Source organism: Amborella trichopoda, chromosome 7, assembly GCF_054954075.1.
Source record: "Amborella trichopoda isolate Santa Cruz 75 chromosome 7, AtrichopodaSantaCruz75HAP2 v2.0, whole genome shotgun sequence".
Lineage (NCBI taxonomy): Eukaryota > Viridiplantae > Streptophyta > Magnoliopsida > Amborellales > Amborellaceae > Amborella > Amborella trichopoda.
In genome coordinates this window covers 38939690-38954948 of record NC_142342.1, presented here as the reverse complement: position 1 = coordinate 38954948, position 15259 = coordinate 38939690, and the positions used below count along the sequence as shown (strand labels likewise).

General features: G+C 35.1%; 1 long non-coding RNA gene across 2 annotated transcripts; it reads right to left on the bottom strand.

Annotated features, from left to right (window-relative positions):
• Positions 1 to 2042: 2042 nt before the first annotated feature.
• Positions 2043 to 9273, bottom strand: LOC110007580 (uncharacterized). Of its 2 annotated transcripts, none has more exons than XR_016059585.1 (3): positions 8946 to 9273; positions 6031 to 6073; positions 2043 to 2355 (listed from the first exon to the last, which is right to left on the bottom strand). It is a non-coding gene; the product is annotated as an uncharacterized LOC110007580 (long non-coding RNA). The 2 variants fall into 2 exon arrangements; XR_002281542.2 differs by lacking the exon at positions 2043 to 2355 and adding an exon at positions 5817 to 5933.
• Between the last annotated feature and the right edge of the window lie 5986 nt (positions 9274 to 15259).

The following is a 15259-nucleotide window of genomic DNA, read 5'->3' as shown; positions in this document are numbered from 1 at the left end:
ATCTTTATGGTAGAAGTTAAAAAATGGGAAGAAATTTGATTAGTAAACTAGAAGATTTGGTAATTACAGTAGAAAATTTTGAAGCATTGGAGGAGACCAAAAGCGTATCTTGTTTCAATTGAGCTTTTACTAATCTGTTATGATGATTATGTTGTGTGAAATATTTTATTATGATTGTGTTGTGTAATTTCTCATCAATTATTAACGATTATTTTTATTATTTTTGTTTTTATACGGGAGCTCATAATGAGCTACAACCCATTGGGAATAGAGGGAGGTAGAAAAAATTTTATTACGATTGCCGTAGAAAATTGTCTTCTAATCAATGAGGGCTACAACCAATTGGGGAGAGAGGATGTAGAAGTTTTTTATTATGATTGCAATAAAAATGTCCTTGTACACCTGTTCAAATCAATTTAGATTCTCATTTTCATATCCCCTACTTTCACTTTCTACTTACCTTAATAATTGTTCAAATCAATTTAGATTCCCATTTTCATATCCCCTACTTTCACTTTCTACTTACCTTAATAATTATACAATATATACCTTGATAATGATAAGGTACAACGTATATTTGAGAGAGGGAAATGTTTTTTAAGGGGAGATAGGGCAAAGAGACGCATGCGAAAGATTTCCAAAGATTAATGTCTTTCCATTTCCTTACTATGAAAGTGTACCCAAATAGTGTAAATCTTATATTTCTTTGTAATCTATTGTCACGTAATAGATTTCCATATACCCAAACGGCCCCTAAGTAAACAAGAGAGATTAGAGCCACTCCCCAATTCCACGAGGGAACCAGCATGTCACCCATTGAATCCAAACCGAATTAGATACTTTTAAAACAGTAAAACATTAAAGTATCGGATGAGGTTTCTAGGCTTTATGAAAATAAAATAAAGCCTCACCTCAAATCCTCATCCAGAAAGAAAAAAAAATCTCCATGATGATTCTAAAATCAATTTCTAATACCAACAATAAAATTTGAAACCAAAAAAATGGTATAGATCTTGCAGATCTGTGAAAATTTATTTTTAGAGTAAAATGGACAGTCTAGATAATTAGTTATACTATACACTATTTTTTTAGCTTGAAATCCTAATTTCTTTTCACACTATTTTTTTAGCTTGAAATCTTAATTTCTTTTTACAATCATAACGTTGAAATCAAGATGATCGATGTAAAGGTTTTCCAATGCTTGAATTGTAATCTCATGTGAGTTACAATGTGAGGCTTTACTTACTTTGATAGGCTGCAGCCTATCAAACCATTTTCCTAAAGTATCTACCGCTAATGGAAAATATCTACTTGAAGACAATATAATGAATGGTAATGGCCAATACACATCATGTGTATCCTCTAATTTTCCCTTCTTGTTCATTAAGCTGACTTAACGAGGTTAGTTGGTTGTTGGGGCTCATTGCCAGAGGCAAGAGGACGACATTATTGGGAAACAAAGCAACAAGTATACGTGGGCCTTCATGTCTTGAGCCTATGGACAATGCCTGCTTAAACTATTTAGAACAAGAAAATAACCCCAGTGACAACTAATAAGTCAGTATAGCTATACCACCCATCCACTCCTGGAATTATTAAAACCCCCTAAAAAAATCTTGTAGACTCATTATCATCATCATCATCAAAGTTTTTTTCCGATCATTTGGGGCTGGCTACATAGATCCCGTTCCGCCATTCTGCTCTATCAAAGGTCATACCCTCAGTGAGGCCATAAATCCTCATATCTTTCAAAAGTTAGAGTGACATTTCAACTAAGTTGCCAACCCACTTAAACCCACTAAATATGAGGCCCTTGCTCACTATTGTTTTTATTTTTGTTATTGTTGTTGTTGTTTGAAGCTGATTGTTATATGATAGACATATATCTATTCAGAGACATTTATTAAATATTTCGAGTATAAGAAGTCAGACAGAAACACGCCTAAAGGGAAACTGCAAAATAATAATATATGATAAAATATCAAATTTTCACACTAATATTCCAACAAAACTCAAAGGTATTCTCAAGGGGGATGTCTGTAGATGTGGACGACCATGCATTTCATCTCACATTGTTCAACTAAGCATGACATGTGAGCTCCATTAATTAGTGCAGGAGTCACCTTTCTATAAGATATTTGGCAAGGGCCATCAGTTATTAAGGTTTCAGAACCATCAGTTATTACTGCAGAGTTCTTTCCATCTCCTCACGTGAAGGTTGAAAGAAAAGCAGTGGGTAAAATGAGCATGGATTATGTTTGAAGTCATGCCTAACGTATACTTCCAAGCAGTGCTTTAAAAGCCAGAATAAGGTTTGGATCGCCCATCTACCATAGCAACCTGGATCAGCTGGATCTGCGATCCAACTCAGCCAAAACAGTGAAAAATCAGATCAAATGAATTATACAAAATAAAATTGGGGGAATTTGAGGTGGAGAGGACTTCGATCACCCACCCACTGAATCTGAAACAGATTGGCAATTCCCGATATAGCTTGCTGGGATTTAATAGACTGCTTTCAAGTAACATCATATTTTCCAGAGACAAAACTCATAACATGGCTGAAAACTTTGAACACACATTTCATGCCATAACTAACATCCCCAGTGCACCTGTTTGAAGCCATTCCCAACATCCTACCTGGGCCCCACTCCTAGGCCTAGACTTCAGATTTTTCAGGCACCCTTTCAATGGGTTGAATTCAGAAAGAAAAATAACGGCCAACATTTAAATAGTGTTTCCCTTGTCAGCCTTCTAGTTCCAATTATATATCACCTTCAAAAGACCATAGATTCACCAAATCTCTATAAATAGTGGCATAAGTTTCAAGCAAAAATATGAACTCATGAAGCAAAAACTCTGGGAACACTAATGCATAATTGCTTCTAGACACATTCGAATAGAGCGGTCCAAATGTCTAAATTGTGTTAGATACATGAGCCCTTTGAAAGACATAGTGTCAGCTTAAACAGGAAATAACTAGAGAAGCAACTTTTTCCCTATTTCTCTTTGGCATGGCCAACATCAATTATGCAATTCTATCAGAGGGACCCCCTCATGCAAAAGGAGTGTTCAATGGTGCAACCACAATCTTGTGGTGCATCTGAGAAGAAAAGATTAGGAGTGTATCTTTTGGTATTTTTTGTTCTTTTCTTTTTTAATTGTCAAGTGTACCTTCCAGGATTCTCCATGGTACACAATTGGCCTATGCAGGTCAAAATGGGGAAATGGGGGGTACTAGTATTGCTGAGGTGACTAGCTTGTGGGTTTTCCCCAGAATTTTTGCAGCTATACGGTGGTGAATTGTGATTTAATCTTGGGAATGCATAGACTCACCTTTCCCTTGGAGGCTAGCAGACATTTTTGTAAAAATTAGTGGCATTAGCAGTAGCATGTGCATCTCTGTTGAGAACACATTCTCAGAGGAGACAACACCGAACCCAACATCTTGGCCAAGGGGGAGCCAACTTGAAACTCATTAATGTAGCAAATGCATTTACTTTATCCTGCTCACATAGTATGTGTCCTACTTTGTGTCATTCTTGTTTGGGCAACTTTATGTATCCCTATTTTCTTTTGCATTAGCTTTGCTATCTATAAGCCTACTACTGCTGCTACTGCTACGATCGCCACCCCTACCACTACTTCTACCATTACCACTGCTACTCCACTATTACTGATATCACCACCATTACTACTACTGTTGTTGCAGCTGCTGTTGCTACTTGCCGCTGCTCTGCTACTACTACCACTACGATCACCACCAATAATAGTACAATAATAATAATGATAATTGTTGTTATTATTATCAATGTTTCCTTACTTGGCTCAGCCTAGGGTACTCAGCAGAGTCCACTTCAAGTAATGTACAGGCCCAAAAAACTGTCAAACTTTAAAAAATGCTAAAAAATAAACTACAAACTTTTATAAGTGAATCAAAACCAAAAATTAGCATACTGAATCCCAATATTAAAAAAAAATGTAAAAAAATAAAAGCAAAAGGATTTAGAAATTATTGATTTATAGTTGGGTATATTTTAGAAAGCTCAAAAAAAAAAAAAAAAAAAAAAAGAGGGAATTTGACAATAAAAATTCACAAAGAATTATAGAACACATCCCAATTGCATGCAAAAATTTTATACCTACTTCTTACAAGTTTATATTATTTTTAATTTTTGTTGTTGTTATTTGTATTCTTATTATAGAAGAAGAATACATAATGAGGGCATGTTCCGCTCGGCACACCACTTGGTGCTCCACCCAGCAAACATGATATCTGCTCAATGTTTTCCTAAAAGTAATGGGTTCCATGAGAAAATATTTAATATGAACGAGAAAGCTTTTAGAGAAAAAAAAAAGTTTCTTAAAAATGCACCAACCAAAGAAGAAACTATAGACAAAATGTTCACAAAATATAGAAGAATAAGGAAACAGATTCTAGTTGAGCTAACATGTTTAAAGATATGGATTGAGCTTACCTCCATGAGCATTTGTCACTTAAAACTCAGAGGAATCCTCTGCTTTGGCTGGGGTTCAAGATATATATGCAGCTAACATGAACATGGGGAATGAGGCTCTTCATATGAACCCTCTAAATCAAAAGCAATCTAAAAAAAGCACATATGGCATGCTAGGATTCATTGTTACCAGGAGTGCCTTCCATAGGGGATGGTCCTGCTCTAGAACACAGTTCAGCATTCTCAGAGCTGATCTTTATAGGGAGCTCGCCCCTGACTATATGGAATCTTAATCCCATTTAGCATGGGATTTCGTAAATGGGATCATGATTCATGGTCCTTACTCCCACTACTTAATGTGTAAGTTACCTTAAAAAAAATGGCCTAATAAATATTGAGTTAAGAACTAAATAATGTTTAAAGATAAGCAAAATGGACTATAATGGATATGTAGATTGCCTTAAGAAAAGGATGACATTAAATGTAACTTAAGAAAAGAGATGAAAATAACTAAAAACTTTAAAATGCAATAAATTGAGATTAAATTGGACAATCCAACTTCCTAAGTATTTTACAAAATCAAAACATTTAAATTAAGTCTAATTAGGATTCAAACTCCAAAAAAAATGGCAAATTTATTATTTATTCCAAAATAGATAATGATGCTGTAAAAACAAAATACATTAATGAGTATAATAAATACCTATAAATTTTCAAAGGATAAGGAATCGTAATTTTTTTTATGGATTTTGTGATGTCATTCAAAGATGATTTAATGATATAATTATAGGAAAAGTTTTTTGTAAGTCAAAGGACGCAGCACGAACTTCCATATTGAAGATGGACCTTGAGAAAAGGCCACCCAAATATGGACTCCAAGAATGTCATCTCCTGGGCCACCAGAGAATCTACCCCACCATGGAGATTTTTGCCAATCTTTGACGAGATTTCCGATCTTTGCAGGCATACGTAGGTCTGGACACATACCTGGAGGGAGGCCAACGAAGTGACCAATGCACTAGCTAAGCAAGGAGCCTCCAGGGAGTAATTTTAAGCCGAGTGCCTTTTTGCGCTGTCCTACATCCTTAAATGTCAGCATCTTACAGGCTGTTTCCATTTGTGTGTTTTCTTGTCCAGCTTGTATATTTTTTCGTGGTCACTTTTCTCGGTGCCCATTTCATATTCAAGTTCACCATGGCCTAAATCATGGATCTCTTAGAAATTTGGTCGAAATCAATCTTGAAGATGGACTTCATAGGTGGGATGCATATGCACAATGAGTAAGGAGGGTCTCATAGAAACCCTTCCATAATAATAAATAAATTCTAAATAATTTTAAATTTTACTATTTCTTATATGTTTTTGTACCCACTCTTATGTCACTCCCAAACTAGGGAGCTTCTAGCCAGCAATCACTCCCTTGCTTCGAACCCACTTCTGCTCCCAATTATGGTGGGGTCTACAAATGTTGAATAGCTATTGTCCAATGGGAAAAAAGAAAAGAAAGAAAAAAATGAGCCTGACACGTAATATGTACAAAAATATTGGGAATCATTAAGAGGAGAACTTGTACCTTATGTTTTGTCTCTAGTGGCCAATGTTGGCGAGAAATGTACCTGAAACGGATGCACAGAGCTAGTGAACAACGGCCAATCAAGATGAAGTATTCAATAATTGATAAAAAAATATGACATAGAATTTGAGTATTGGGAGATCTGAAAACACATGCTCATATACACCTGAGGTATTGTATAAGAAGATAAGATTGAGTTCCCATGTAGTCTATGAGAATATAACACATCAGCACTGTCTTTCTACAAATAGAATAAAGGAAAAGAAAAAAGAAGTGCTCTTTTGGTTTATATAAATGACAAAAGTTGAAGAAGCATCATTTGAAAACAATTATAATGCAACAACAATCCATGTCCAAGATGTGAGATTTCTATCTTTATGACTGAGATTCCCAAAGTGCTTTGTACTTACGTAATATTTCCTTAGAGCTTCATTTAATTTTCTTACCTCAGAATCAGTTTAGGTCCAGTGCAAAAGCAACCACTGATCAAATTTTGACATCCAAGGTAGAACAGGATTCAAACTTCGGGACATCAGTTCCACTAGCTCTATTATCAAACCATAAGCTTATAAGCATTAAAGTGGACTACTCGTCCTCCATAATAATCCTTTAATTTCAATCAATTTACCCTATATTCATACCCAACATCATTTAACACATTGCGATAAACAAAAGAAATTCCCTCATCCATTAGCTCATTTAGTACTTCCAAGAATTCGTAGATCTCTTTGGCTTGTGGGTGAGATTCATCCCTCGAAATCTGGCTGCACCATGGGACTCTCTAATCATTTTTCAAACCATAGCTACATCACTTCAACTCCCAAGAGTATTATATATATTGAACAGCAAAGCATAACTCCAGGGTTCATTTTGTTTCATTTCAAAAAGCTTTCATGCTGCAAATCTCACTAACTCCAAGTTGCCATGGAGCCTACAAGAACCAAGATCATAAACTAGCACTTGGATAAAAGGGTACACTCATCAAAACATTGAAAGCCTCATTGCCACACATGACTAAGGAGACCAAACAAGAATAGTATTCTGAATCAGGCTTTATTTGATAGACATTTGCATAGAAGAAAAGTAGCGTAAGCGCTGATTGATCAGGCCTACAACACTACAAGCAGCAAGAACCCCCACAGTATATGGTCTGGCCAAAAACCTCATCCAGCATTTAGTCGAAAAGCTTATTGGTGTCCCTTACATACCATTAAATGCACAAGCATTTATCATTGGAGTCCATGCAACACTATCAGGCTTGGAATCAATTTGAGCACTAGATACAAACTACGTAGACGTATTTGGAGTATGCATAAATCAACACTATCAAATAAAGCACTGATAAGAAATACTCAAACCCATTTTATAATATGGCCAGTGTTTAACTACTGGGCCGAGTTCACTGAGACTGGGCCAAGTTACTTGGACCTGGCGCCTGGCCGAGCCAAGTTCTTGGGTACAACTCGGGCATGTTAAAAATATAAAAATGGGTACAACTCGGGCATATTAAAAATATAAAAATGGGTACAATTCGGGCATATTAAAAATATAAAGAAAATAACTATAGAAATTTGTTGGATCAATGTATAAAAATTATATATGTAATTTTGATGAGTTTTACAATAATTTGTGATTTTTTGTTGTCAAGTGCCCCATTTTTCTTTTCTGAAATGTGTCCAAACCTAGATCATTTTTTTCTAAATCCATGTCTTTTATATTTTTTTCAGCTTATTTGGATTCTTTATGTTGTGTTTAGTTTTGTTTCACTTTTAAAGTTTTATTTTGTTTTTTCGATTGTTTATTTTTTATTTTTTTAGGGATTTTTGAGCCATGTACATGCTTAGCCGAGTCTAGTTGGACTCAACTGAGTTACTTGGCTGCAGTCAGGGCTGAGTCTGAGGCCTGAGCCAAATCTAGAAATATTGGATATGCGTATGTACCAAAAATGTCTCTTTTGAGTTAATGATGCCTGCTCATCAGCAAAGAATGCTCACCGAACTGTCAAAGCGGGCTAACCTGGTCCAAACCCATCTCAAACTATTCTACCGAGAAGCTTCAAAGCCTCCTAGCCTCAGCCATTTTGGCCATAACTCAAAATCATAGTCCAAGATAGCACATTATGAAGTACCATCCAATCAAAACCCTTTCTTGTAACCCCTAAATCCGCATTCTTTGCATACATATGAACAAGTGTACCTGATGCTAAAAAATCCAAATCAAGATACAGCTTGAGAATACAAACATGTATTTGTTTCCATTGCTTGGGATCTTAGTCCCCTACATGCATTCAATAGACTACTAAAGTTAAAACAATCACCCACCGATTCTTCAGTTCACATGAATTTAAAGACCCTAAATGCTTCTTTCCCATAAGTATCATGAGAATAACCATAAAGCATGACATTTCATAAAACCAACTGCTTGGATTCTATGGTGTATATACAAGTCCAGCACATTTCATGTTGTTAAACTTTGCATGGCGATCAATAAGAGCAGTACAAAAAATGTGTCCATATCAAATCTCAATTTAAACATGGGAAGATACCTTTGATTATCAAATTTGAAAACAGAGACAAGAACCAAGAACACCAATCATGGTTATGCAGTGTAGGCCAAGTCTTTCTAGCAAAATTTCACGAAAGAAAAACAGGGTCCAAATCTCACTTTCACTTTCTACTATGTAATGTATCCAACAATTTGATTTGGTTCTCAGACTTTTAAGTTCTATAAGCCCACTATGCTTCAAAAAAAAAACCTCAAATAACCATATCTCAAGAAACAATGTTTCTTTTGGCATTCATCAAAAACTTGGCGTGCATCTCTCAAGCAACCACATTTGATATACAAGTTAAGATATCGATTTTGGAAAGAAAGTTGGAGTTGGGTTATCATAATGTGAAAATGGAGCTGTTTACATCCTGCTAAAAACCCCAGTACGGCAGAAAATTGCATTGGATTTGAGGAGAAGACACTTGAAAGAGATTCATGGAGGTGGGTGCCCTCTGAAACGGTCATGGCGTCTTCAAGACGTCCATCTCTGAATATTTTTGACCAAGGGTTGGGGTTGCAAAGGCGAAGTCAGGATCAAGAGTGGGAGTGTAGAGAGAGATCTCTCATGAGAAGTGCTCCCTGGACCGCTTTTAAAGAGAAGAACGATGATTCGCTTCATGCGCGGTGGTGCGGCTGTTAATCGGTAGCCCAAACCCCCGGTCCCGGTTCTGGATCCCTTATTGAGCCAGGTATGTTTGGTTTGGGTTTGTCAACGGGACTTAGGGTAGGCAACAAGTCGGGTCTGGATCTGTCTGGTTGGGTCTGGGTTGGTTTAGTTGGATGTGGTATCCCGACCCAAAAATATGACATTGGACTAATCCTTTTTCTGCATCCAAAAAAAATTTTAATTTCAAAATAATAACGGAGAAATAGGTAGAAATTACAAGTCATAAAAAATGATAGTTCATATTCTTTTATTCTAAATAAAGTAAAAATATCCATTACATTTTCGTTTACGATGCACAAGACAAAGTGACTCATTATCGAATCATAATCCAAATAAATTGAATACCTGCTCTCTCGGACAAGTATTGAAATTTTTCTACGGGCTCAAACTCATAAATGTAAGATGGGATGCAGATTCGTTCCAAAAAATTAAAATATTTATATATTCAAATATATTTCATAAACTAGAATTTAAAAATAGAATGTGGGATTCAGATCGAATATATTCCATAAATTGAAACGAAGATTTGAATCCATACCCAACCCGCTAGGTCCATTTTTTAGGTCTATACCCAGACCCAAGTTGGGTCTACCCGTCGAGTCTAGCTCGGGTCTACATGTCGAGTGCAAGTCTAGTTGACCTCGGTGTGTTAGGGTTCGAGACTATATTTTCATGATCTAGGCCAAGATGATAATGAATATGAAAAAAACAAAATTTTAAAAATCTAAAATATGTATTTTTGGGTTTTTTTTGTTGTAACATCTATTTGTTATTTTCGAGAAATGTATACAATAAGAGCGCTTTATTAGAATACAAGGAGATCACACTCATTATTGGTAGTTAGATTTGAAATTAGGCGGTTGAAGTTGTGCCATTGCATGGGCGCAAAGTCCAAAATAAAATTTCTTGAACTCCTCAGCCTCAGTTCATACTTCATGATCTTAAACTGCTAAGCCTCGATCCATACAGTACGACCGATGACTGCTCAGCCTCGGTCCATATTGTAGGACCCACCCTATACTGCTAAGCCACGGCCCAAACGCCATGACCCTCTACTGCTTAGCCTCATTTCGTACAGTGTGACCCTAAACTACTCAACCTCGGTCCATAGGGCATGACCCTAAACTGCTCTGCCTCGACCCATACTGCTCGGACCTAAATTGCTCAGACTTGGTCCTTAGTGCATGACCCTAAACTGCTCAACCTCGTTTCATTCTGCATGATCCCAAACTGCTAAGCCTCGATCCATACTGCTTGACCCTAAACAGCTTAGCCTCAGTCCTCATTGCACGACCCTAAACTGCTCAGCCTCGGCCTATACTGCATGACCCTAAATTGCTTAGCCTCGGTCTGTACTACATGAAACTAATATGTGCAGCCTCGGTACATACTGCATGACCCTAAACTACTAAGCCTCGTTCCATACTGCGTGAACCTAAACTGCACAACCTCAGTCCATATTACATGATCCAAAACTTCTTAGCCTTGATACATACGGCATGACCCTAAACTGCTCAGCCTCGGTCCATTCTGCATGACCCTAAACTTCTCAGCCTTGCTAAGCCTACGACTTCCATCTCTCTCATGCTCCCCTTTTGCCTACCACTTCCCTCTCTCTCATGCTCTCCTTTTGCCTACCACTTCCCTCTCTCTCATGCTTCTATTCAAGGATCCACTCTCTCTCCTCTTCCTTGCTTCCTCGACCTTTCTCTCTCTTTATCAGGCACTGAGTTATTGGAAACAATATGTTTTATGTTTGCTCTTCTCATATAATCAGCCACCTTGCGTTATTGGAAACAAAATGTTCTATGTTTGCTCTTCTGTCCTCTTTACTCAGCCTCTCTTCTTTGTGCCTCTTCGAGCCTCTCTTCTTTGTCTCTTCGAGCCTTCCTTCTCTAGTCTCTCAGTCCTCTTTACTCATCACCTCTCTTCTTTGTGCATCTTCAAGCTTCTCTTTTTTGTCCCTCTTCGAGCCTCCCTTCTCTGTTTCTCAGTCTTCTTTACTCAGCTTCTTTTCTCAGTCCCTCTTCGAGCCTCCCTTCTCTGTCTCTCAGTCCTCTTTACTCAGCTTCTCTTCTACGTCCCTCTTCGAGCCTCCTTTCTCTGTCCCTCTTTGAGCTTTCCTTCTTTGCTCTCTCTCAGAGCCTTGGAGGTAAATTTATTAAATCTTTTGGAAAAAAAAAAAGAAGAAGGATTTTTGGATTTATTGGGATTAGGGTTTAGATACAGATAAAGAAGTGATAAATTACTTACACATTGAGCTTCCCTTTTCTCTCTCGAAGCTATGCTGGTAAATTTACTAAATCTTTTGAAAAAAAAAAAAAAAGGATATTTGGATTTTTTGGGATTAGGGTTTAGATACCGATAAAGAAGTGATAAATTACTTACATATTGACTTCTTCCAATATCTCAATCTCTTTTTTAAAGTACTTTATCATTTCACAATAATTTTTTTTTAAAATACATCATCATTTACTATTTAAACTACAAATTAACGATATTTAAAGGTTGGGACTAAAATAGTTCACTCAATGTTTATGTCCAATATTAATTCGCACTATTAACTTATTATTCTTTGAGGCTTGACACGCGTGGTATGGTCATATTATCTATACATATGCATTTCAATATTAAATAGGAATGTCTACAAAGATACCATTTATCTTTTGTGAATGGAGGTCACATTAAGATGTCAAATTAAATGTCTAGTAAGAGCAATGTAAGAGCAAAATCTAAATATTACCCAAACAGTAACAATCCATTTGCATGTAATGTATTACACAGTAATGTATTACGCCTGTAATATATTTTATAGACAATATATTTCCAGGTATCCCAACGATAATAGTACAAATAATCTTGTAATGCCAAAATTAGATAGGTTTCTAATATCCAATTCATTAGACACCAGTATTGTTGGAGTTGAGATGTACAACATCCATCTCATTTTAGGTTTGAGATTGCATGGCTATCAGGAAAAATAGTCGACGAGACTATATAAATATTATGGTCATTGACAATGGTCAACAGATAGTATGGATTTACAGCATCCACGGATAATATGGATTTAGAGCGTCCAAAGAGTTATAAGAAAGAAGCAAATCAGTGGAAGAAAAGTACAACATATAATATTAAAAAGTTGATAATTTGTTGCCTTAAAGTACGAAGATTGACCAAATTTAGTAGGAATATAAAGAAATTAGTCAAAAACTCGATATAGAAACAATGGAGATTAAGTATGCTTTACATAAATGTTGAAGATTAGAAGAAATTATTGGAGACCGGTCAAAGAATTAAGTGGTTGAAAGAAGGGGATTTGAATAATAATTTTTTTTTATTGTGAATTACAAGATAAGAATAAACAACCTAAGTAGTAAGTAGTATCAAAATTCAAGGAGTGGAAGAAGGAAAACAGAAAATATTGAAGAGGCAAATATACAATATTTTAGGAAAGCTTAATCATTTAAATAATAAATATGAATAGAGTTCCTTTCAAATGGCTACTATCTGACATAATAAGATGGCTTGAAAGGCCTCTCAATATGGCTGAAATACATGGAGTTATGTTTAGCCCATTGGGGGATAGGTCTTTTGGACTTGATGGATACCTTTTAGCATTGTTTCATCAATATTGGGAATTTTTGAAACAAAGGTTTTATAAAAATGAATAGTAAATAAATTATTGAAGCTACTTATATTGCTTTAATCATTTCATTGAGTGGTTCAATGACATTGGTCCTATATATTAACTAACATCATTGTATAAGATTATAACTAAACTTGAAGCTAAGATATTGCAGGAAATATTGCCTTATGTTGCATCAGGATGTCAACCTACATTTATTCATGGAAGGCAAACAACATATAGTATTTTGGTTGGCAAGAATGTATTAGCTCTAAGAAAGCTGAAAATAAGTCATGAATTATATGTAAACTTGATTTCAAGAAAGCAGGAGATTGGTGAGTGTTTAGTGAAGATTATGATTACAAAGGGGTTTGGTGTTAGGTGGAGACCATGGATTGATGGATGCCCATTAAGTGTGCATTTTTCAATTATCATAAATGGAAGATTTTTTTTTTTTTTTTGGATACAAAGGGGATTAGGTAGGGAGACTTATTATCTCTCGTTGTCTTTACTTTGATAAGCAATGCATTTACTATAAAAAATAAAAATAAATAAATAAATAATAGTGAAAGCGGCAAGACTATTAGCAGGGGCACAAGGCTCTAATCAAGAAATGAGGTTTCATATTTATAATATGCAGAAGATTTCTTCGATGTTTTAAGGTGATTTCATTACTGTAAGAAAATATGTTTAAAACTAAATCAGCCGGAGTGGATTTTCAAGCGGAAAAGTAATTATATTGGCATCAATAATAGTGTGTGACATTAGAGCACCAAGATCTATCTGAGATCTTGTGTTACAAAGGTTCCAATATAAGTCAGATTTGTAGAAAGCTAAGTTTTTATTATTTGGGGGCAAGATAATTTCGATTGAATCCATATAATCAAATTTACTTATGAATTATATGTTGCTAATTAAGATCCCATGTGGTTGCAAAAAGTTTAAGGAAATTGAGGCTGGGAAGATGAGGAAAAGGAAAATATAGTCTTTAATATCATGAGATAAGACTTTGACTTTTAAAAAGGATGTGGGGTATGGCTATAAGAAGATTAAAACTCACAAATAATGCTCAGTTAATTAAATAGTGGAGGAGAAATAAAAATAATGATAATCAGGTTTTGGTTAAAAAATATGGGTAGGAAAATGATCATAACCTGATGGGGAAATGAGTTGGGGAGATAGGTTCATTCATAATATGGAGGGACATGGTAGCAGATAGAGAATTATTTATGAGAAATATTAGAATGTTGGTAGGTAGAGGACATAATATAATTCTTTTTCATCATAAATAGATTGATGATAAACCTCCATCCCTAAATTCAATTTCTAGATCTCTATCAGAAAGTGGTATGCAAAAATGCAAAGGTAATGTAATAGATTTTAACAGAGAGTAGAATACCATTTGATCTATTAATTGTAGACAAAACAAATATTTGGATGTGGTAATCCTACAATATAATCATATTCGAAAAATATTGTAGCAACATACAATAGGTCCAATGGGTTTTGAAGAGAATGTATAATTATCCTTAATTGATTGACAACAATGGTATATATAACAATATACAAAAGCAATTGGATAAGGGTTTTTTACTAAGTAAATCAAGGATATGGTTACAATCAATATTTGCAACAAACTTCTTAAATTGAAAATGGTATCGAGTATATTAGATCGTAGAGAAAAAAGGTTTAGTTGGTTTGTTTAGGCTCTTGGGACAAATATCTTTAAAAAAAAAAAAGAAAAAAGAAGAAGACCAAACATAATTGAAATAAAAAAATGGTTTGGCTTGTTTAGTCTCTTTGGTACAAATTTCTTGAAAGTGAATCAAGCACATTAGGTAATGTAATGCTTTCTCATTCACCAAACCAATATATCTACTGCTTAGCCATAGACTAATGGATAATATTTGGCTAGTCTTGAAAAGTTATATTTAAAATTGAATCCTCTAGTTGGAATACATGAAGTGATTAGAAAGGGTTCAAAGACAAACACAGTAAACTAGCCCCCAAAATACTTTACCGTTCAACATCTTACAAATGTTATTGGTTAGAAATGTAGTGACAATTTTAAAGAGTTGAGTACATTACGGGAATACTCATATATAAGAGTACTCTAACATAATCTTTTTAAAGAAAATGAAGGGCCGATAGTATCCATTACATTACCAAAATGAAGTAAACTTATTGCGATAATATAGGCCTCACTAATATTAACTCAATAAGAAATTTATACTATGATAAAGATAGCATAATGAAAATTAAATTATCAAAAAACTTTACTAAAAGACAATATTTTTAATAAACAATATGTCATTTACCTAAAACGTATTTCAAAATCCTCAGAGATTCTTATTGATATCTTACAAATTTGAATCTTAAAAATAAAT